Raw genomic sequence first — 25235 nt, 5'->3', positions numbered from 1 at the left:
CAGACACTTTAGAAAGAACAGAAAATACATTCATCTAAGTTACGGCTCCAGCCGCTTAAGAAATGTATCTCTTTATGTTGAGAACTCAGTACAGAATATGATTACACTGTAAATGTATAGAGTAGATATTTTTATTTTGAGAAACCAGCCTTCAAACTGTAAAATTAATAGTCAATGTCTTTAATTACATATAAATATACAGAAGCATCACACACAATAATTTTATATCTTTCCATAATATAGTTCCAAACATTTTGGGAATAAATTACCTAAGCCCTATAATAAAACCCAATTCATTTTTACAGTTTTATAGCAAAGTACACATAGATGTTTATAAACATTATGATTTAGAATGAGAAAAATAAGATTACTTCCAATATTGTTATCTAATATCAAGTAAAAATGAAATTTTACTATTTAAAGATTCAGCATTCCTTCAAAATTCCAATGTTAAATAAAGTTTAAAATTTTCTTAACTAATGACAACTTGGCTGACTATATAATGTACTGTATTAATTAAGTGTGATTAATACATCTTTCAGCCAAGAGATTTAAGAATGACAACAGTTAGTTTCATAAAAACATTTTAAAAATCTATTTATATAATATAAGCATAGAATAATACCTCATTACCCTTAACCCAGTACCACTCAAAAGTAAAATCTTTTTCTATTAGCCAACAATTGCAGACTTTTTCACTGTCTTTCATTAAACTTAGAACATGAAATCAGTTGATATTAAAGGAATAAAAAATGTCTATTATTTAAAGTATAGCTTAACATGGGTACAAGCTGTATACTTTAAAAGTTACCTGAATAGACAGAGAACACGAGTGTGCTACTTCTCAGGGCTCAGAGATGAGAATAGAGGCAACTGATCATTAACTTTTAGCTGGAAGCAAACTTGCATATATATCTCAAGAGACTCTCTACTCTGCCCTCCCACTCTTGCTTCTCTCAAATCAGGGAAAAGGTAGCACTGTCTCTTCTTGAAGGACTTGCTTTGATATGCGCCATTAGTTCATACTTTTTACAGTGTAAAGTTAACTTGGCTTAAATTATACCCTGGGTCAAAGAAGGTAACCAAGTTTGGCAATTTAAGCTGCTAAATTTAACCTGATTCTCTTTCTCAGATGTTGCTACAACCACATTTTCAAGTATATGGACCATCGTGTGATTTAACATCATGAATAGAACATACTGCAAAACTAATATAAGATATAAATTAAAACATCAGTGAATCTTCACCTGGTATACTACTACTCAATCAGTTATGAACAATAATAAAGAGGCCAGGGCCATGTGTTGAACCCCTTGAGAGGCAGATAGTTTCATTTTGTTGCCTAATCACACACTACACGGCTTACTTGGCCAGCCATTCTGTAAATGCCTGCCCTCTGTCACAAAGGGTCCTCCCCTAAGAGTGTAATGGGGTATCTGATGGTGAGTCTTTGTATTTACGAACTTACAATAGCTTTATAGAAATGAAGAGCCATCATTTAGTGGGCGTTTCCCATATTCTAGGTAGGTTATTTTACCGAACAATTGACATTCATGACCTCACTCTCTGGACCCTATAAGATAGACTATTATGATACATGTTTAAAGCATGAGAACACAGAGGTTCAGATTTGCTTACTTAGGTCAGATAGTTAGTAAATATTGGGTCCTAGATTCCAATTCTGGTTATTATTGTTATTTGGATCCAAGATCCACATTTTTCTCCACTGAATGGCAGGTCAGTCTTTCTATGGTTAGTAGATGAGAATTTGATTTCCCATATGAAAGATGCCATTATTTAGACTTAGGCAATAAGCAACGACTTCTAAAATATTATCCCCAAAGATGTTGATAGGCTGCATTTCTAAATGTACATATATAATGGTTTCAATAACCAGAAAGTTTTAACATAAATTATCTCTTGACATTTCTTCTAATTTTTTTAACTAAATGATGCAGATGCCTTTACAAAATAAGACATTCGGTGTTTTTCCGTCTTCTATTAAAATCTTAAGTTAAAAAAAAATGAAACAAAATAAAAGCACTGGGAAATTTTGTCTTGTACAACATTAGACATACACTGAAGTTTTAAAACACTAAATGAATTGTAATATGGATTTCGCAATTATGTAGCACAGAAATCAAAAGCAGATGACATCTTTACTGAGAACTCTTCAAATACCTTTGTCCCAACACAGAAAAGTGCTTAGTAAGTAGTAAGTGTTCAGTACATTTATTTAGGGTAAAATTACCTGATGTAATAATAACTTCATTATGTACCCCATAGACATACTTCAAGTAATAATTTTTTGAAATGCAGAAGAATAAAATTTCAATAGTCATTTGCTTTATCAATTACTTTTATATAATACCAAATGACAAGACCCAATTCTATGCAAATAAATAATTTTTAACTTTACTCAGCAAACATATCATTAATTATACCAAGAATGCTAAATTTCAAAAGGTCTCATGTGTGATTAATATTTTTATTTAGTATTATTATAAAATGTTCTAAAGTTAAAAAGAGAAATACAAAAATATATCTGTTTAATATATAAATATTATGTTATCAAGAGAATAACTCTATAACATAAGAGCTATAAAAATTAGAATTGGCAGAAGTATGAACAATATATTTTGTACTTATTTTGTATGACTCTGCTTATTGTTACAACAACATTAAATCCTTAAAAAATTATTATCTGAGTAATACAGACAGTCATGTTTATTACATAAACCTTTGAGAAAAGAAAAGCCAAATGCAAAACAGACTCATTCACCAAGAGCCCAAGGGAGAAAGTGGCTGAAGGTGACTAACCTTTGCTAAGGTTATAAATTCTCAAGAGTAATTCCAAAAATGTGGTAGAGTGAGGTTTTTTTTTGTTGTTGTTTTGTTTTTCCAGTTTCCAAAATTCTTCAATAATTCAGGGACAAGAAAGTGAAAGACAGAAAGTAGCCTCAGGGGAAAACCTTGATAAATAGCATGTGTGCTATTGGAACAGGTTATTAATTCTGCGTTTGAAACATGACAATGGGTTCTTGGCTATGAATTTGTTTATAACATTATTCCCAAGTTCCATGCAGGATTCACATATTTCTCTTGTGAGATTTTGATGTTTTCTACATTATGACTAAGGAGTAAAAACTGAGCTAATAGGGAAGATGCAAGTTTTTAATCTGCATAAAAAATGTAAGAAATTCCGCAAAGCAGAAAGCTCAGTTGTAGATACTTGGGTGAGGAAAAGCAGTGAACTAGTCAAAAGCCTAATCAAATACCTCACAAACACAATGGAAATCTTTTAATGGGTTGCTTTTCCCATTTGGTTGTTGGTTTTTTCCCTATTCTTTTCCTGGAAAGAGTACTATACTCTTAACATTCATTAAGCATAATTGTGATCTCATTATTTTCAGAATTCTAGAATTACAATAGAGTTTGAAATCAGCATATAATAGAAGATAACAACCCAAATTTATTCCCTGAGTTAATTATCCCTCAGAGTTATAATGAAAAAGGAAATCTCTTTTTAACTTTGATAAGCATAGAAGGAAAAAAAGTCCTCAGTTAAATTTTCTTGCATAAGCTAATTCTTCCAAACTTTCAAAATACCACAGGAAAATATAAAGGGAGCAAAGGGGTCCTAAACTCAAAATACAGAGGTATTCTGCCATTTCAACAGATTTCCTCTTTTGCTGATGACAGCAGCTCAAAAATACTAGAGCAGAACTATTGGAAACATGATTTGAGTATAGGGAACATTTAAGATACTTCCTTCTTTGGCTGTTATCCAGTTAATAGATCTTACTGTATTCAGCCGATACAGGAAACACATTCAGAGAGAGAACTTCTGACTCAGAACTTCTAGCTCAGAACTTCTGACTCCTCTTAGCTCCCCACCATCACCCTCAGCATGCACGTGGTTTCATAGCTTTCTAGTAAATGCAGCAGCCTCTGTCAGAGACTCAGCTCAAAGCCAGAGTCAGCAATCCTGTCTCCCCTTCTCTACAATCACATTGAATTACCAGTTCTAGTAGATTCTACTCCCACAAGGACTCAAATACATCTCCGTCCCTTCTTTCCCATAGGCAAAATTTTATTTCAATAAAGTTGATAGCTTTCCAGTTGTTATACCAGCATCCACTTTCTCTATTTGAGTAAAGCCTCAGTACCTCAGTATCTTTGCCTAAAATGGTCAGTTAATAGAAGCTCAGACCATGGCATACTGATCAATACTCCTCACTGCTGCTTTCCTACCCTCATACCCCATAGCCATCTGTGGACACACAGACACACACAAACAAGTATACCTTGGGATATGTCACAAGATGGGCTTTCCCAGGTGGCACTAGTGGTAAAGAACCCACCTGCCAATGCAGGAACCTAAAGAGATGTGGGTTTGATCCCTGCATCTGGAAGATCCCTTGGAGGAGGGCATGGCAACCCACTCCAGTATTTCTGCCTGGAGAATTCCATGGATATAGGAGCCTAGCAGGCTACAGTCCATAGCGTCGCAAAGAGATGGACATGACTGAAGTGACTTAGCACATGTTATAATACAATCATTTGTATTTTCCATCTACTACTATAATCAATAATATTAACATTGGAGCTTTAATATTAATGTTAGTTTTAATGGACTTTTCACTGCTGTTAGTAACATAGAAGCCATCATTTCTCTTGTTTTTTTAAAAAATTCTACAAAGGCATTAGACATTACTATGAGATGTGAGTAAACAGAGCTCAAGGCAACAATACATCTAGGCCCAGTCACATCTTACCAAGTATGAGATTCTTCTACACCTCAAAATGAATTTCTATCTTTATTAAAAATTAACAAAAACCTTGAAACATTTTAAATTACTTTAAAGTATAAAATCTTCAAATGATGATGTCATGAAATATAAATTTTAAAAGTATAGTGGCTATTATCAAAAAGACCAGAGATAACAAATGCTGGTGAGGATGTGGAAAAAAGGGAGCCCTGGTGGCACTCTGTTGGTGGCACTGTAAATTGCTGCAGCCCTATGGAAAATTGTACAGAGGTTCCTCAAAAAATTAAAAGTAGAACTGCTGTTGTAATGATCCAGCAATTCTACTTCTGGGTATATAACCAAAGAAGAGTTAACTAATATCTGGAAGAGATATTTGCACTCCTGAGATAACTGCAGTATCAGTCACACTAACTGAGATATAGAAACAACCTAAGTGCCCACCACAAACAAATGGATAAAGAAAATGTGCCACACACAGGTGCAAATGTGCATGCATGCACACACACACACACACGCATATATATATATATATATATATATATATATATATATAAACTGGAATATTATTTAGCCATAAAAAAGACAAAAATTCTGCCTTTTGTGACAACATGGATAGATCTTTAGGCCATTATGCTAAAAGTTAAATAACTTAGATAGAGAAAGACAAATATGGTGTGATCTCACCTATATGTGGAACTGAACTAATAGAGAAGAGAGTGGCAGTGCCAGGGGCTGAGGAGTGGGGGAATGGGGAGATGTTGGTCAGAGAGTACAAAGATTCAGTTATAAGCTGAGTAATTTCTGAGGATCTACAGTACAGCACGGTGACTATAGTTAAGAATATCATATTGTATACTTGAAAGTTGCTAGGAAGAGTACAGCGTTAATGTTCCCACCATAACTACAACAAAATGATAATTATGTGAGGTGATGTTAACTAACTTTATTGTAACAATAGCTTCATAATATACATGTATGTATCAAATACCCGGGTGCCACTAGTGGTAAAGAACCCACCTGCCAATGCAAGAGACATAAGAGATGCAGGTGTGATCCTTGAGTTGGGAAGAACCCCTGGAGAAGGAAATGGCAACCCACTCCAGTATTCTTGCCTGGGAAATCCCATGGACAGAGGAGCCTGGTAGGCTATGGTCCATAGGGTCACAAAGAGTCGGACACGACTGAAGTGACTTAGTATGCATGCATGCACACCTTAAACTTAGATAACATATGTCATCTAAGTACATCTCAGTAGCGGTAGGAAAAAAAGTAATGAGGCAGAGGTATGAAGCTGACACCTAGATTTGGAAAGGCACAGGTTTGGGTCAGTCCCCTAATACCCCTACCCCAGGCTGTGGAGGGGTGTGGTAGGCAGGAACAAAGCAGCCTGAGGTGGGACACAGTCCATGCCCCTACCAGAGTGCTGTTCCCTTCCCCCATTTCAGGAGGAGCCCTCATGCTTGGGAGTTGTTCTCTAGAGGGTGCTGGGTGCAAAGTAGTTGTAGTCAAGTGATTCCACTCTACTGGCCTAGTTACAGAGTCCTCAAGGAGGGAAGGAGAGCCACGCCCCACCTCCCTTCCCATCCCTCTGGATTTTTAACTCTTAACACCTGCCAGTAAAGATTGGCTGCACTGAAAAAAAGAATGTAAAGACATAATGGCAAAAGCAAGGTTTATAGGAGTCATAACCATGTCCTAGGACTTGATAAAAATCCTATGGCTTCAATTATTTTGTCTCTGGTTTCCCTGTGTGGACTCGACTTTCTTAACATCCTCCTTAGTAGCAGACAGAGCATACAGACTGTCTTCACCTTTGTCTGGCCCTGTGAGGAGCCCCAGTCTACTTACTCAGCTTCCCCCTGCTGGGGAACCAGGTATTTCCTACTATGGTATAGAACAACTCCTTGCTGTTCTTCTTCACCCTATTCTAAAGGATTCTTAAAAAAAAAAAATTGATTTAGTGTTAGAAAGCTCAGGTTCAGACCTACTTTCTACTTCTGATCTTGAACAAAGTACCTGACCTCTCTGAGTCTCAGGCTTCTCACCTACCTACTGGCTTCATGTTTCCTTACAGAGACAATGCTAGTAAAATAATACTTCAGTATATTTCACATATGATTGCTGAATTTGAAAAAAGAAAACTAAGCAAGCTTAGGACAGACATTTCTGGAGCTCTCTTTTAGATATGTGCCTTCCTACAGAGGAGCTGGGTTCTGGCCTGGTTCATTTGTTCTTGTTTTATCATTAAGTAGTGTCTGACTCTTTGCAACCCCATGGACTGCAGCCTGCCAGGCTCCTCTATCTATGAGATTTCCCAGGCAAGAATACTGGAGTGGGTTTTCATTTCCTTCTCCAGGGGATCTTCCCAACACAGGGATCAAACCCAAGTCTCCAGCATTGGCAGATGAATTCTTTAATGCTGAGTTACCAGGGAAGCCGAGTCTCATCCGTACTATGTATATACTAGGGCAGGTTGTGCTCCTACAAAGGGAGTCTAAATTTTGGAGAAAAATTCAATTAGAAACTCCATTTGACCACATATCCAAGCCACATACTTTAGTTAGCATCAATTTTAAGAATTAATAAGATGAGTCAAATGGACTAGCCAAATCTATTTTCCCTTGTTTTAATTAATCAATTTAACCAACATTTAGGGAGTAGGTAGCATATAAAAGTCATTATGTTATGAACAGTAAGAAGGTCAAGATAGGTAAGACAGGTTTTCTTTTCTCAAATAGTCACTCTTATGATGGAAAATAGATTCACATACAGTTAACAAAGCTTAGCTATTAAACCTAAAATATAAAGTATTATGAGTTGTCATATACTACAGAATCTTGTGTGATTTAATTCATTTCTAGATAAAAACCACAATCATAAAATTATCTGCTCAGGGCATCTGCCATAGCATCATAAAGCTGTTAACCAATGTTAGGATCTGATGATCAGAATTTGATAACTAAGAAATAGTACCCTATACCTGAAACCAATGTACTCATTATTATTCAGATTTTTCATAGACGCATTAGCGAAGATAACTGATTTACTCTTAACAGGAATCCACAATTCATTATTTCTGGAATATAACTTGAATGGGGAAGACAAAATAATTAATTTTCAAAATTTCCTAGGTTAAAGAGACTGTGTAAAATAGATAGCTAGTGGGAACGTACTGTATAGCACAGAGAGCTCAGCTCAGTGCTCTGTGCTGACCTAGATGGGTGAAGTGGGAAGAGAGGAAGGTACAAGAGGGAGGGGATATATATATATATATATAGCTGATTGGGCTTCCCTGAAGACTTAGCAGGTAAAGTATCCACCTGCCAGTACAGGAGATCTGGGTTCAATCATTGGGTCAAGAAGATCCCCTGGAAAAGGAAATGGCAACCACTTCAGCATTCTTGCCTGAAAAATTCCATGGACAGAGCAGCCTGTTGGGCTATAGTCCAATGGGTCACAAAGAGTTGGACAAGACTGAGCAACTAAGCACAAGTCTACATAGCTGACTCACTTTATTGTACAACAGAAACTAACACAATATTGTAAAGCAACTATGCTGCTGCTGCTAAGTCGCTTCAGTCGTGTCCGACTCTGTGCGACCCCAGACGGCAGCCCACCAGACCCCACCGTCCCTGGGATTTTCCAGGCAAGAACATTGGAGTGGGTTGCCATTTCCTCCTCCAATGCATGAAAGTGAAAAGTGAAATTGAAGTTGCCCAGTCGTGTCTGACTCTTAGCGACCCCATGGACTGAAGCCTACCAGGCTCCTCCATCCATGGGATTTTCCAGGCAAGAGTACTGGAGTGGGTTGCCATTGCCTTCTCCGATAGGCCAATTTAAAAAAAGAAAGACCACCAAAAGCATATATGTCTAGTCAATTCAGCCTGAAAGAAAAAGCCTTATTATTTGCTCTCAGTATTGACATCAACCCCCCAGGATTCACAGTCTATGTAAGAGAAAGGAGAACACAGTAAGTGTGGGATTAATTATAATAGGGAAAACATTGTTGAGTGTGCTCAGTTTACCTCCCTGCTGATCTCTTGATGTGATTTCAAAGTAAAAAGGTATACAGAGGTATAGAAGATACGGCAAGGTATTTGGTATGTAATTTTTTGAAACCTTCCACTAACTCATTCCAGTTAACTTTTTTAATTCAAAAAGTTTCTCTTCTTTTTTCAAGTACTCTTCTGTCAAGTCCCAAATTAAAGTTAAAGCAAAGTTAGAAAAGAATGGTATCCTTTATACATTCAGTGTTCAAAAGTTTCTGAGGCTACACAGTGATCTGTATATACTTGCACATGGTTAAGTGCCATGAGGAAAGCCCTTCCCAACTTTCTGTGACTTTTTAACTGCATCCAGGCAAATAAGATGTTAACTAGTAAAGTGTTAGAGAAGTGAGGGTGTAAAATAGAAGTAGGAAAAAATGACCAAAGGACACCACAAAGATGCCAAGTATATGTGAAAGAAAATAGAAATAACATTGAATTAAAAGCATATATTGGTGTGTTTCTAAACCACATGTTCAATAGGGCCATGATATAGTTTGTAAGTATCCAATTGCTAGAGAAAACCTAGGGAGTCAGAAAACAGGCACAGACAAACTATTCCAATAGTTCTAACAATGTGTGATTAAAAACTATAAAAGAGGGACTTTCCTGGTGGTCCTGTGGCTAAGACTCCTTGCTCCCAAAGCGGGGCCTGGGTTCAATCACTGGTCAGGGAACTAGATCCTGCATGCTGCAATTAAAGATCTAGCATGTCACAGCTAAGACCTGGCACAGTCAAATAAATAGAACAAAATAAAATATTAAAAGAAACTACATAAGGAATCATGGCATGTTGCTCCTGGCCTCTGTAGGCAGGGCACTAGACAGAGTAAACAGATCCTGCCTCCCTGCCTGACTCCTGGAAGCTTTAATATTTTGGGATCATTGTTTCTTCCCCACTGTCCCAGGAAAGACTTGAAAAGACATAAGTTATTCATTGATATTGGGAGGTGAGCAAAATATGTCAGCAAAATTAATTAATATATTGTGCCTTACAATATAGTTATTGTGGCCAAAATCTAAAAAGTGAATCAAATATATGATCCTACCAGGCCTTTGGAATATGCACCACATCACTGCCAGACACAGTGAATGTGGAAGTGAGAGAGTAGCAGTTTCTAACCATCCAGTTCAGAGGCTTCCCTCTTCATAGAATGTCTTTGAAAATTCATACCAGGTTTTCTCACTTGCAAAGTAGTTTTTTTTTGTAATCTAAGACACTTTTTTATAGGATGTTGCATATTTTTCCTGGTACCAAGAAATAAGCATGCTTAAACAGTGACATCTAAAAAAGAGACTGATAATATTAGCTAAAACAGAAAGACAAACAAGTTGAAGGAACTGAATTGCTATAGGATATGCAATGGGTGAATTTAACTCAGATGACCATGATATCTACTACTGTGGGCAAGAATCCCTTAGAAGAAATGGAGTAGCTATCATAATCAACAAAAGAGTCTGAAATGCAGTACTTGGATGCAATCTCAAAAATGACAGAATGATCTCTGTTCATTTCCAAGGCAAACCATTCAATATCACAGAAATCCAAGTCTATGCCCCGACCAGTAATACTGAAGAAGCTGAAGCTGAACTGTTCTATGACGATTTACAAAACCTTCTAGAACACTCAAAAAAGATGTTCATTTCATTATAGGGGACAGGAATGCAAAAGTAGGAAGTCAAGAAATACCTGGAGTAACAGGCAAATTTGGTCTTGGAGCACAGAATGAAGCAGGACAAAGGCTAATAGAGTTTTGACAAGCAAACGCACTGCTCATAGCAAACACCCTCTTCCAACAACACAAGAGAACACTCTACACATGGACATCACCAGATGGTCAACACTGAAATCAGATTGATTATATTCTTTGCAGCCAAAGATGGAGAAGCTCTATATAGTCAGCAAAAACAAGACTGGGAGCTGACAGTGGCTCAGATCATGAACTCCTTATTGCCAAATTCAGACGTAAATTGAAGAATCTAGGGAAAACCACTAGATCAGTCAGGTATGACTTACATGAAATTCCTTATGATTATACAGTGGAAGTGACAAATAGATTCAAAGGATTAGATCTGATAGACAGAGTGCCAGAAGAACTATGGACGGAGGTTCGTGACATTGTACAGGAGAGGGATCAAGACGATCCCCAAGAAAAAGAAATGCAAAAAGGAAAAATGGTTGTCTGAGGAGATCTTACAAATAATTGTGAGAAGAAGAGAAGCGAAAGGCCAAGGAGAAAAGGAAATATATATACCCATTTGAATGCAGAGTTCCAAAGAATAGCAAGGAGAGATTAGAAAGATCTTCTCAGTGATCAATGCAAAGAAATGGAAGAAAACAACAGGATGAGAAAGACTAGAAATCTCTTCAAGAAAATTAGAGATACCAAAAGAACATTTCATGCAAAGATGGGCTCAGTACAGGACAGAAATGGTATGGACCTAACAGAAGCAAAAGATATTAAGAAGTGGGAAAAATACACAGAAGAATCAAACAAAAAAGATCTTTACGATGCACAGAATCATGATGATATGATCACTCACCTACAGCCAGACATCCTGGAGTGTGAAGTCGACTGGGCCTTAGGAAACATCACTACAAACAAACCTCGTGGAGGTGATGGAATTCCTGTTGAGCTATTTCAAATGCTAAAAGATGGTGCTGTGAAAGTGCTGCACTCAATATACCAGCAAATTTGGAAAACTCAGCAGTGGCCACAAGACTGGAAAATGTCAGTTTTCATTCCAATCCCAAAGAAAGGCAATGCCAAAGAATGCTTAAAGTACTGCACAATTGCACTCATCTCACACGCTAGCAAAGTAATGCTCAAAATTCTCCAAGCCCTTCTTCAACAATTCCTGAACCATGAACTTCCAGATGTTAAAGCTGGATTTAGAAAAGACAGAGGAACAAGAGATCAAATTGCCAACATCCACTGGATCATAGAAAAAGCAAGAGAGTTCCAGGAAAACATGTACTTCTGCTTTATTGACAATGCCAAAGCCTTTGACTGTGTGAATCACCAAAAACTGTGGGAAATTCTTAAAGAGGGGAATATCAGACCACCTGACTTGCCTGTTGAGAAATCTGTATACAGGTCAGGAAGCAACACTTAGAACTGGACACAGAACAACAGATTGGTTCCAAATCAGGAAAGGAGTATGTCAAGGCAGTATACTGTCACCCTGCTTATTTAACTTATATGCAGACTACATCATGAAAAAAACCAAGCTGGAATCAAGATTGCCAGGAGAAATATCAATAACCTCAGATATGCAAATGATACCACCCTTACGGCAGACAGCAAAGAGGAACTAAAGAGCCTCTTGATGAAAGTGAAAGAAGAGAGTGTAAAAGTTGGCCTAAAATTCAACAAACAGAAAACTAAGATCATGACATCTGATCCTATCACTTCATGGCAAATAGATGGGGAAACAATGGAAACAGTGACAGACTTTATTTCCTTGGGCTGCGAAATTACTGCAGATGGTGACTGCAGCCATGAAATTAAAAGACACTTGCTCCTTGGGAGAAAAGCTATGATCAACTTAGACAGTGTATTAAAAAGCAGAGACATTACTTTGTTGAAAAACGTCCATCTAGTCAAAGCTATGGTTTTTCCAGTAGTCATGTATGGATGTGAGAGTTGGACTTAAAGAAAGCTTGCTCAGGGCTGGTGCACTGGGATGACTCAGAGGGATGGTATGGGGAGGGAGGTGGGAGGGCGGTTCAGGATGGGGAATACATGTACACCCGTGGTGGATTCATGTCACTGTATGGCAAAACCAATACAATATTGTAAAGTAATTAGCTTCCTATTAAAATAAATAAATTTATATTAAAAATAATAAAAATAAAGAGAAAAAAAAAAAAACAAAGCTGAGCACCGAAGAATTGATGCTTTTGAACTGTGGTGTTGGAGAAGACTCTTAAAAGTCCCTTGGACTGCAAGGAGATTCAACCAATCCATCCTAAAGGAACTCAGTCCTGAATGTTCTTTGGAAGGACTACTGTTGAAGCTGAAACTCCAATACTGTGGCCACCTGATGCGAAAAACTGACTCATTTGAAAAGACCCTGATGCTGAGAAAGATTGAAGGTGGGAGGAGAAGGGGATGACAGAGGATGAGATGGTTGGATGGCATCACTGACTCAATGGCCACGAGTTAGAGTAAACTCCGGGAGTTGGTGATGGACAGGGAAGCCTTGTGTGCTGCAGTCCATGGGGTAGCAAAGAGTTGGACACCAGTGAGCGACTGAACTGAACTGAACTGATACAAAATTTGCCCCCATCAACATATTCATGATAATGAGAGCAGACAAGGAGGAGAGTTATATAAAGGTACAAAATTTTAATCTATTTTATAACAAATATAAGTGGAGTATATTTAAAAATTTTTGAATCACTATTTTGTACACTTAAACTTATGTTTAAATCAACTATACCACAATAAAAAAAAGGAAAATATAGTTTTCAAATTATGTTAAATAAAAAATTATGAAATCAAGAGAATTTAGTTGCATCAAAATATCCCTAGCAGTGTACAAGGGTCTGTCTGTCTCCACAATCTCACCATCATTTGTTATTGACTTTGATTACAGCTGTCCTAATGAGTATGAAGTGGTATCTCAGTGTGATTTTTTTTAATTAATTTTTATCAGTGTACAGTTGTTTTATGACGTTGCGTTAGTTTCTACTATGCTGCAAAATGAATCAGCCATACATATACATATATCTCCTCCCTCTGGACTTCCTTCCCATTCAGGTCACGGTGCAGCTGCTCTGAAGAAGAGTTGACAGTTCCTCAAATGTTAAACATCAAATTATCATATGATCCAGCAATTCCACTCCAAGGCATACACTCAAGAGACATGAAAACATGTCCACACAGAAATTGTACTCAAATATTTATAGCAGCATGATTCATAAAAGGCAAAGAGTGGAAATTATCCAAATATCCATCAATTGGTGAATGGATAAGCAAATTGCAGTCTACCATACAGCGGAATATATTATTCATCCCTAGAAAGGAATGTAGTACCATAACATGCTACAACATGAATGAACCTTGAAAACATAATACTAACCAAAATAATCTAGTCACAGAAGACCACATGTTATATTATTACATTTATATGAAATATCCAGATAGGAAAATATAAGAGATAAAGTAGATGAGCAGTTGATTACAGCTGGGGGGTAGGGGAATCAGGACATGAGAGCTGTCGGGTTGGGAACCATTTTGGAGAATGAAAATGTCCTAAAATTGATTATGGTGATGGCTGCATAGCTGTGAATGTACTAAAAGCCATCAGATTGTGTACTTTTAAATGGATGTATTGGATGCAATGTGAATTATGTCTCAGTAAAGCTGTTTAAAAACAGTCCCAGCACTCTAACAAACAAACACAAAAAAATACTTCTACCCCAAAGGCATTCCTCCAGAGGTTTTGGACACTCTTCTATCTATAAATGATAAAAAAAAAGTATGAGTCTAGAGAATACAGTATTTAAGAAATAAAAGTAATAATAATAGCAATAGTTAATATATATATATATAGCCCCCGCATTTGCATGTGTGCTCAGTCATGTCCAACCCTTTGTGACCACATGGACTGTAGCCCACCAGGTTCTTCCATCCCTGGGATTTCCCAGGCAAGAATAGTGGATTGGGTTGCCATTTCCTTCTCCAATATAGCCCCGGCTGCTGCTGCTGCTGCTGCTGCTAAGTCGCTTCAGTCGTGTCTGACTCTGTGCGACCCCATAGACGGCAGCCCACCAGGCTCCCCCGTCCCTGGGATTCTCCAGGCAAGAATACTGGAGTGGGTTGCCATTTCCTTCTCCAATGCATGAAAGTGAAAGGTGAAAGTGAAGTCACTCAGTCGTGTCTGAATCCTAGCGACCCCATGGACTGCAGCCTACCAGGCTCCTCCATCCATGGTATTTTCCAGGCAAGAGTACTGGAATGGGGTGCCATTGCCTTCTCTGAATATAGCCCTTGCTATATGCCAAATACCATTTTAAGTACTTAAAAAGTAAATTAACAGTTAGTTCTCACAACAGCCCTATGAAGAAGATGCTTTTACTGTCTTTGTTTCACAGATGAAAAATTGCATGCTCTGGAAGTTTATAATTACAGGCATTCCCTGTTGATACTGCAGTTCAGTTCCAACCACCATGATAAAGCAAGTATCAAAATAAAGCAAGTTACATAACCAGTGCACACACAAGTTAAGCTTACACCATACTATAGTCTATTAAGTGTGCAATAGCAGCACTATGTCTAAAAAATGTACACACCTTAATTTAAAAATACTTTATTGCTAAAAAATGCTAAATCATCATCTGAGCCTTTAGTGAGTTGTAAGGTTTTCTCTGGTGGAGGGTTTGAAATATTGCGAGAATTACGAATACGTGACACAGAATCACACAGTGAGCAAATGCTGTTGGAAAAAGGGTGCTCCATGCAGGGTTTCCCCCAAACCTTCAATTTGTAAAATACACAATATTTGGGAATCTCTATAAAGTAAAGCTCAAATAAAATGAAGTATGCCTGAAGTAAGAATCAGAGGCGGGATCTGAACTCATATACTCAGGATCCATAGCCTGTGCTCCTAACTAAAGAGGAACAGGCACGGACAAGTCAGTTCCCCTAGGAAATCATGTAGCCAAAAGGAATCACATGACATATTAAACCTACCTCAACACCATGACTGACCTCATGTCACCATGGCATAAACCACTCTGCTCACAAGCTTCATTGCCTAATCTCACAGTGTCAGGCTGTGTTAGTTTTCTACAGCTGCTGTGATAAGCCATCAGAAACTTAGTGGCTTATAATAACCCATATTTATTATCATGGTTCTTGTGGTTAGAAATCTCCCTGGGCTAAAATCAAGGTGTCAGTGGGAGGCCAAGGGAAGAATCTGTTTCCTTGCCTTTTCTAGTTCCTAAAAGTCACCCGAATTCTTGACTTGTGGCCACATTCCTACACCCTCAAACCACCAACATTGGGCTGAATCTTTTTTGTGCTGCTATTTCATTTATCAGACCCCTGGTGAGTACAATGGACACCTGTAGATTATTAGGGATAATTATAAGGTCATCTAAAGAGCAGCCTTACTTCTCCCCTGCCTTGTAACAAAACATTCCTAGGGTGAAGGGATTATGATGTGGGGAGCCATCATTTTGCCCTTATTCTGCCTACCACCAGGACATACAAAGATGTGTTCATAAAATTTAGATTGAAAGCAGAATATAATCATAGAGTTGTTCTAGGAACTGTTTCTAATAAACAGGTGAAACAATTTTGTAAATTCATCACAGTTCAGTTCAGTTCAGTCACTCAGTCGTCTCTGACTATTTGTGACGCCATGGACTGCAGCATGCCAGGTTTCGCTGTCCATCACCAACTCTGAGAGCGTACTCAAACTTATGGCCATCGAGTCAGTGATGCCATGTCAAACATCTCATCCTCTGTTGTCCCCTTCTCCTCCTGCCCTCAATCTTTCCCAGCATCAGGGTCTTTTCCAATGAGTCAGTTCTTCGCATCAGGTGGCCAAAGTATTGGAGGTTCAACTTCAGCATCAGTCCTTCCAATGAACATTCAGGACCGATTTCCTTTAAGATGGACTGGTTGGATCTCTTTGCAGTTCAAGGGACTCTCAAGAGTCTTCTCCAACACCACAGTCAAAAGCATCAATTCTTCAGCACTCAGCTTTCTTCATGGTCCAACTCTCACATCCATGCATGACTACTGGAAAAACCATAGCTTTGACTAGATGGATGTTTGTCAGCAAAGTAATGTCTCTGTTTTTTAATACACTGTCTAGGTTGATCATAGCTTTTCTCCCAAGGAGCAAGTGTCTTTTAATTTCATGGCTGCAGTCACCATCTGCAGTAATTTGGGAGCCCAAGAAAATAAAGTCTGTCACTATATCCATTGTTTCCCCATCTATTTGCCCTGAAGTGATGGGACCGGATGCCATGATCTTAGTTTTCTGAATGTTGAGTTTTAAGCCAACTTTTTTACTCTCTTCTTTCACTTTCATCAAGACTTTTTAGTTCCTCTTCACTTTCTGCCATAAGGGTGGTGTCATCTGCATATCTGAGGTTACTGATATTTCTCCCAGCAATCTTGATTCCAGCTTATGCTTCATGCAGTCTGGCATTCCCCATGATATACTCTGCATAGAAGTTAAATAAGCAGGGTGACAACATACAACCTTGATATACTCCTTTCCCCATGTGACTCCTTTCCCCATGTGGAACCAGTCTGTTGTTCCATGTCCAGTTCTAACTGTTGCTTCTTGACCTGCATACAGATTTCTCAAGCAGCAGGTCAGGTGGTCTGGTATTCCCCTCTCTTTCAGAATTTTCCACAGTTTTTGGTGATTCACACACTCAAAGGCTTTGGCATAGTCAATAAAGCAGAAGTACATGTTTTCCCAGAACTCTCTTGCTTTTTCGATGATCCAACGGATGTTGGCAATTTGATCTCTGGTTCCTCTGTCTTTTCTAAATCCAGCTTGAACATCTAAAAGTTCTCAGTTCACAAACTGTTGAGGCCTCGTTTGGAGAATTTTGAGCATTACTTTGCTTGCGTATGAGATGAGTGCAATTGTGCAGTAGTTTGAACATTCTTTGGCATTGCCTTTCTTTGGGACTGGAATGAAAACTGACATTTTCCAGTCTCGTGGCCACTGCTGAGTTTTCCAAATTTGCTGGTATATTGAGTGCAGCACTTTCACAGCATCATCTTTTAGGACTTGAAATAGCTCAACAGGAATTCCATCACCTCCACTAATTTTGTTTGTAGTGATGCTTCTTAAGGCCCACTTGACTTCACATTCCAGGATGTCTGGGTCTAAATGAGCGTCTAAGAGTCCCCAGTGGAGGTGGGGGTCAACAGTGCCCTGCTGCGGGGTCAGGGGCACTGAATGCAATGGTGCGGGCATAAGTTCTTTTGAAGGAGGTCACCGTTACTGCCATTACCCCTACCACAGTTTGGACTCAGGGCGAACAACAGGGAGGGAATACAGCCCCACCCATCAACAGAAAATTGAATTCAAGATTTACTGAGCATGGCCCTGCCCATCAGAGCAAGACCCAGATTCCTCCCCAAGTCAGTCTCTCCCATCAGGAAGCTTCCACAAGACTCTTACAGAATGAAAACCACAATCACAGATTATTAAACAAGCTGATCACCATGGAGCACAGCCTTGTCTAAATCACTGAAACTATGAGCCATGCCATGTAGGGCCAGCCAAGACTAAGGGGTCATGGTGGAGTATTCTGACAAAATGTGGTCCACTGGAGAAGGGAATGGCAAACCACTTCAGTATTCTTGCCTTGAGAACCTAATGCTGCTGCTGCTGCTAAGTCACTTCAGTGGTGTCTGACTCTGTGTGACCCCATGGACAGCAGCCTACCAGGTTCCTCTGTCCACAGGATTCTCCAGGCAAAAATACTGGAGTGGGCTGCCATTACCTTCTCCATGAGAACCTCATACACAGTATGAAAAGGTAAAAAGATAGGACACTGAAAGATGAACTCACCAAGTCAATAGATGCCCAATATGCTACTGGAGAAGAGTGGAGAAATAAGTCTGGAAAGAATGAAGAGATGAAGCCAAAGCAAAGAGAATGCCCAGTTGTGGATGTGACTGGTGATGGAAGTAAAGCCCGATGCTGTAAAGAACAATATTGCACAGGAACCTGAAATGTTAGGTCCATGAATCAAGGCAAATTGGAAGTGATCAAACAGGAGATGGCAAGAGTAAACATAAATATTTTAAGAATCAGTGAACTAAAATGGACTGGAATGGGAAAATTTAGTTCAGATGATCATTATATCTACTACTGTGGGAAAGAAACCCTTAGAAGAAATGGAGTAGCCATCATAGGCAACAAAAGAGTTAGAAATGCTGAACCTGTATTAAATCTCAAAAATGACAGAATGACCTCTATTTGTTTTCAAGGCAAACCATTCAATATCACAATTATCTAAGTCTATGCCCCAACCACTAACGCTAAAGAAGCTGAAGTTGAATGTTTCTGTGAAGACCTACAATATGTTCTAGAACTAACACCAATAAAAGATGTTCTTTTCATCACAGGGGACTGGAATGCAAAAGTAGGAAGTGAAGAGGCACCTGGAGTAACAGGCAAGTTTGGCCTTAGAGTATAAAATGAGGCAGGGCAAAGGCTAACAGAGATTTTCCAAGAGAACACACTAGTCATAGCAAACACCCTCTTCCAACACCACAAGAGATGACTCTACACATGGACATCACCAGATGGTCAATACTGAAATTCATCACAATACTCTTACAATTAAAGTAGGCAGCAAACCAAATGCAAACAGGAAATATCACCAGTTAAATATAGTTTCTGAAAAGCATATGGACTGGTTAGAAGAATATCTGACTTCAAATTCTTTCTCTTTCTAGTTATGCAGTTTTGAGCAAGACACTGACAGTGTTGAGCATTAGTTTTCTCATCTGCACAGTGAGGAAATTAATCACTGACCTGCTTTACACCAGGATTGCACTAAGGGTCAATTAAATTAAATCTTTGTAAGTAGTAAAGCCTTATACAAATAAAATATGAATGAGAAATCCCGACATAATCATTTTTGTTCAAGATACAGTTATTTTTTAAAGGGTGGAAATGACAAAGACAATAAGAAAAAATAAAAAACTTAAAGCCTCTACATTTATATTAAAATGAACATTTATATTAACAATAGTAACAAAACATAATTCTATTGTTATTATTATTGAAATTTATCATTTCTTATCTTTATAATATCCTTTTAGTGAAGGAAGGGCTTATACTTAGCTCTATTTTATGTACAGAGAAACTGAAGCTTAATCTCTTCACTAAAATCACACAGAATATAGAGTCACAGAAGGACTAAATATTTAAAGTGTCAACTTTAAAATCTGTTCTATTTTTGAAAGGGATGTAAATACCAGCCAAGCCAATATTCCCATTCACACTGAGTATGCATCCTCAATAGCTTTAGTCATGTACAACTCTTTGCGACCCCATACACTGTAGCCTGCTAGGCTCATCTGTCCTTGGGATTCTCCAGGCAAGAATAGTAGGGTGGATTGCCGTGCCCTCCACCAGGGGATCTTCCCAACCCATGGATTGAACCCACATCTCTTATATCTCCTACATTGGCAGGCGGGTTCTTTAAGATCCACCACTTCCACAGGCAGCATGATTTAGAATGACTCAGAAAAAATGTTACTATACATTGAGAGTACTCACAAGGGAGCTCTATCAGCACAGAGTCCAAAAGTCTTTTAGTTTCCAAGATTCCCGTGTCTAAGGTTGCCCAGGTGACCATCACATCTTCAGATTAACTTCTAAAAAAAAAATATCAGAGAATGGTATCAGTTCAGTTCAGTTCAGTTCAGTCGCTCAGTCATGTCCGACTCTCTGCGACCCCATGAATCACAGCACGCCAAGCCTCCCTATCCATCACAAACTCCCGGAGTTCACTCAGACTCATGTCCATTGAGTCAGTGATGTCATCCAGCCATCTCATCCTGTCGTCCCCTTCTCCTCCTGCCCCCAATCCCTCCCAGCATCAGAGTCTTTTCCAATGAGTCAACTCTTCGCATGAGGTGGCCAGAGTACTGGAGTTTCAGCTTCAGCATCATTCCCTCCAAAGAAATCCCAGGGCTGATCTCCTTCAGAATGGACTGGTTGGATCTCCTTGCAGTCCAAGGGACTCTCAAGAGTCTTCTCCAACACCACAGTTCAAAAGCATCAATTCTTCGGCGCTCAGCCTTCTTCACAGTCCAACTCTCACATGCATACATGACCACAGGAAAAAACATAGCCTTGACTAGACAGACCTTTGTTGGCAAAGTAATGTCTCTGCTTTTGAATATAATCACTTAAATATTGAGATGCATGATAAAAAGAAAAATGAAAAAAATATCCAACCCTATCTCTGAAAGACTGGATAGCATGTAGCTTTCCATTGTCTAGGGTGAAATTACTGTTTGCCTTTTCTAAATCTCCAAGGCTTTATTTCAAGCCCATTTTTAGACAGGGACAGGTTTTCTCGTTAAATTACTTCACATCACCACTAACTCGTTATAACTACCATGCCTGCCTTTATATGTGCCTGCCTTTACATTTTCCTGCAAAAACATCACAGAGATTCACCTCAGTCCAGTGTATTTCAGACTTCAAAACTAACAATAGCTTGTCTTTAACTTTTTGAGACTTTTCCTTCCACTTTTGGTAGGATAATGAAAAAGTGTGTGTGTATGTGTATGTTTATAAAGCAATAACTTGAAATTTTTACATAAATACATTAAGAATCTATTTACATTAAATTTAATCATTTAAAAACTGAAGAAGAATTTCAATAAGATTTCTGAGCTCTAACAATAAATCAGAAAATTTTGTAAAAGATCATCAAAATTTTACCATCAATTCATGTATGTTCTTTTATTATATAGTCCTTAAGACAAGTTTTTGAATTCTCCATCCAATCCCATAAATTATAAAAAATAAAAGAGGATGTAGTAATATTTAACTACTCCATTACTAAATTACTAAATTAAGTCAGTTAATATTTGTAAAATGCTAGCACTCATCTCACACGCTAGTAAAATGATGTTTAAAATTCTCCAAGCCAGGCTTCAGCAATACATGAACCGTGAACTTCCAGATGTTCAAGATGGTTTTAGAAAAGGCAGAGGAACCAGAGATCAAATCGCCAACATCTGCTGGATCATCGAAAAAGCAAGACAGTTCCAGAAAAATATAGATTTCTGCTTTAATGACTATGCCAAAGCCTTTGACTGTGAGGATCACAATAAACTGTGGAAAAATCTGAAAGATATGGCAATACCAGACTACCTGACCTGCCTTTTGAGAAGCCTGTATGCAGGTCAGGAAGTAACAGAACTGGACATGGAAGAGACCAGTTCCAAATAGGAAATGGAGTATGTTACGGCTGTATATTGTCACCCTGCTTATTTAACTTCTATGCAGAGTACATCATGAGAAACGCTGGGCTGGAGGAAGCACAAGCTGGAATCAAGATTGCCAGGAGAAATATCAATAACCTCAGATATGCAGATGACACCCCCTTAAGGCAGAAAGTGAAGAGGAACTAAAGAGCCTCTGGATGAAAGTGAAAGAGGAGAGTGAAAAAGTTGGCTTAAAGCTTCAGAAAACTACGATCATGGCATCCGGTCCCATCACTTCATGGCAAATAGATGAGGAAACAGTGGAAACAGTGGCTGACTTTATTTTTCTGGGCTCCAAAATCACAGAGATGGTGATTGCAGCCAGGAAATTAAAACGCTTACTCCATGGAAGGAAAGTTATGACCAACCTAGACAGCATATTAAAAAGCAGAGATATTACTTTGTCAACAAAGGTCCACCTAGTCAAGGCTATGGTTTTTCCAGTGGTCAGGTATGGATGTGAGAGTTGGACTATAAATAAAGCTGAGTGCCAAAGAATTGATGCTTTTGAACTGTGGTGTTGGAGAAGACTCTTGAGAGTCCCTTGGACTGCAAGGAGATCCAACCAGTCCACCCTAAAGGAGATTAGTCCTGGGTGTTCATTGGAAGGTCTGATGCTGAAGCTGAAACTCCAATACTTTGGTCACCTGATTTGAAGAGTTTACTCATTAGAAAATACCCTGATGCTGGGAAAGATTGAGGGCAGGAGGAGAAGGGGACCACAGAGGATAAGATGGTTGGATGGAATCACCGACTCATTGGACATGGGTTTGGGTGGACTCCAGGAGTTGGCGATGGACAGGGAGGCCTGGTGTGCTGTGGTTCATGGGTCACAAAGAGTCGGACATGACTGAGCGACTGAACTGAACTGAACTGAGCATAGTATCTGCCACTAAATAAGAAAAGAAAAATGTACTATGAACAGTTATTATTATTATTAATAGTTCAGTTAAGATAGTGAAAAATATTAGTTTATATAGATGAATAAATATTAATTCCTTGTTTATTCCTGACTTGAAAAATATGAGATTTATTCACATACATGTCTTATTTGTCATATTATTAACAAACATAATTAAGGAACTTTCAGATATTATCCAGAAAAATCAGATTGTTTAATAGAGCATGGTGTAATGCAAAGATTATTGAATATTTCACAAAAGTAAAGATTAAGAGGAGAGAACATAGGTAATACAATGTCATTGAGATAGCACTTGCAATGTCACCTGGTTTGACCAGAGAACTTGGACATTGTAGTCTAAAATGGAAAGAATTTCAGGCTGGCAGTCAATCTGCTTATTGTGGAAGTTCCAGGACTATAATAAGCAGATTGCTGTTGCTGCAGTTGTCGCTTCAGTCGTGTCCGACTCTGTGCGACCCCATAGACGGCAGCCCACCAGGCTCCCCCGTCCCTGGGATTCTCCAGGCAAGAATACTGGAGTGGGTTGCCATTTCCTTCTCCAATGCATAACGTGAAAAGTGAAAGTGAATTAGGCACATGTAACTGTCTCATTTAGTAACTATCCCATGAAAATTTGTCAATTCGACACATGAAGAACTTACTTATAGTGACAATTAAGTTCATTTGAATTTAGAATCAATATTAAAATATATTTTACAAAATTACTTACTGGTGGTGTTATACCACAACAAGCAAAATTTATATAATAAAGTTAACACGTTTAGGAACATAACATCTTATTACAATTAACTTAATTTTTTGCTTCTGTGAATACCACTGAAAATCCATCATTTTGGATTTAATTTCATGTGTAGACATGATGGTATGTTGGTATAATTTGATATAATTCATTTTTGTCCACAAATTACATTATTTATTCCCTGCCCCAATAATGTTACTAATATTTGAGAATAATGAAATAAGGAAGATTTTTTCTTTCCTTTGTATCTTAACTATAAAATTATTTTAATGGTTTGAGTTTAGAAATTCCCTGATTTTACTCTAGAATATCAGAATAAGCTTAATTTATAGGATTTTGTTGTAAAAAATGGGGCAACAAAAGTTTTCTCATTTGCTTTAATGTATACTTTTACTATTTTTTTTTAAACATGAAACAAGCCACAGGCCTTAAAAGGTAAGTGCTTGTGAGCTGGTATGTCTTTAAAAAAGGACTAATTTGACAGTCATATGATCATATCCATTAAATAAACAATTTTTTTAAGAAAGTAGTTAAAGTGAAATGAAACACTTTCTATTTGTTTTGGCATGCTTTTTGACCTTCTGAGTAACCTTCACCTTGTGTAAAAGTTAGTATATGTGACCTTCTGAAACATGCATGTCTAAACCAGAGAGAAGTTTGACAAAGGTTTTTACTTACTAACAAAAAACTACATTATAGGCCCCTTACTGTAAAACCCATGTGCCCCAACTAAGACCCAGTGCAGCCAGTTCAGTTCAGTTGCTCAGTAACTGAGCAACTTAGTCGGGGCATGTGAGATCTAGTTCCCCAACCAGGGATTGAACCCGGTTATCCCTACATTGGGAGCACAGTTCTCTGACTTATTATACTTAAAATCAGCACAAATAAGAAATGGTGGTCCAGTGGCTAAGACTCCATTCCCAATTCAGGAGTGCCCAGGTTCAATCCCTGATCAGGGAACTAGATCTCATGTGTCCCAACAAAGACCCAGTGCAGCCAAATAAATATTAAAAAATAAATAAATAACAGGAATTTCTAAGTCCCTGGAAAGTTGTGTTAATATCTAATCTCTTTTCCAATTATCAGGTAGAAAAATATAATTTTTAATTTTGTAATTTCAGAGGCCATTATTAGGTGATTAAGTGGCCATATTTTTTAGAAAAAAACAGCAGCTATTTCAGGATTTTAATATTCCATGGTGTCATGAAGTTCTATGTCCAGAGTATGGTAATCTAATAATTAATTAAATTTGAATCTTTTTTTGCAACTAAAATGCATTACTCAGGGTTCATGATCTTTTCTAACTCATGAGCAAATCTTAATTAAGACAAATAAAATATATTTTTATAAAAGTTCTTTTTAAAGAGGCTAAGAACTTGTGATATAGAGGAACAAAATATATTATTCATATTTACACATGATTGGTTATTCCCCCTTGAGTGATAAAAGTTAAAAAATTACATTAATTAAAATAGGTAATTTTACTGATATATTTGACAGAATGGTCAAGAGAATCTATTTTAGAAAACAGCAGATAAACCTACTTTCCCAGGAGAGTGTTTTCTCCTTTAACTTAACAGCATCACGCAATTATATTTGTAAATATTCAGTGTTCATTAGGGCTTAAGAAAATGTTCCTTGAATGAATTATTCATAAATACCTCAATCATAATTCCATACTTTATGCTAGTAGTTAGCATTAGTAATAAAGCAAAAAATAACTGAGAACCCACCTATTATTTTCTTTTAAAT

General features: G+C 37.9%; 1 protein-coding gene across 5 annotated transcripts in view; it reads right to left on the bottom strand.

Annotated features, from left to right (window-relative positions):
- The window catches only part of SLC16A7 (solute carrier family 16 member 7), a 203911-nt gene that overhangs the window by 118968 nt on the left and 59708 nt on the right, over positions 1 to 25235 (bottom strand). For 3 of the 5 annotated variants that reach the window (XM_025283877.3, XM_006077936.4, XM_025283876.3), the window contains exon 2: positions 20099 to 20196. The exons of 1 other annotated variant lie outside the window; for it this stretch is intronic. The gene's annotated coding sequence lies outside the window, so the exon portion shown is untranslated. Of the gene's footprint in view, positions 1 to 811; positions 947 to 20098; positions 20197 to 25235 lie in introns of those variants that run through there. One more of the 5 variants, XM_025283878.3, reaches the window with a different exon arrangement.

This window comes from Bubalus bubalis, chromosome 4, assembly GCF_019923935.1.
Source record: "Bubalus bubalis isolate 160015118507 breed Murrah chromosome 4, NDDB_SH_1, whole genome shotgun sequence".
NCBI lineage: Eukaryota > Metazoa > Chordata > Mammalia > Artiodactyla > Bovidae > Bubalus > Bubalus bubalis.
Note: the sequence above shows the minus strand (reverse complement) of the source record. Positions and strands in the feature narration are given on the sequence as shown.